Source organism: Acanthisitta chloris, unplaced genomic scaffold, assembly GCF_000695815.1.
Source record: "Acanthisitta chloris isolate BGI_N310 unplaced genomic scaffold, ASM69581v1 scaffold10895, whole genome shotgun sequence".
In the NCBI taxonomy this organism is placed as follows: domain Eukaryota; kingdom Metazoa; phylum Chordata; class Aves; order Passeriformes; family Acanthisittidae; genus Acanthisitta; species Acanthisitta chloris.
In genome coordinates this window covers 10,500-10,856 of record NW_008672102.1, presented here as the reverse complement: position 1 = coordinate 10,856, position 357 = coordinate 10,500, and positions in this window count along the sequence as shown.

Below are 357 nucleotides of genomic sequence, written 5' to 3'. Positions count from 1 at the left end.
GGGACGGCCGGCAGAGCGTGTGCCCTATGGCATCTCCGTCATCGAGCGCAACGCTCGCGTCATCAAGTGGCTGTACGGGCTGCGCCAGGCCAGGGAGTCCCAGCAGGTCTCTGATGTGTAGCAGTGCCATGGTGGGCACTAGGACAGGTTCCTCGTGAGCAGGCAAAGCTGGATGAGGACAGAGCGCAGGCTGTGCCCCAGGAGGAGCAGTGACCTCTTGGTGGTGACAGGACCCTTGAACTCAGCTCCCCCTGTGCCACAGCACCACTGGCCCAGTGTGGTGGCTGGGCATCCATCATCAGACCCTGGAGAGCCAGGGCCCTGCAAGCCCATGGGAGGGCAGAGGATATGTGTGTC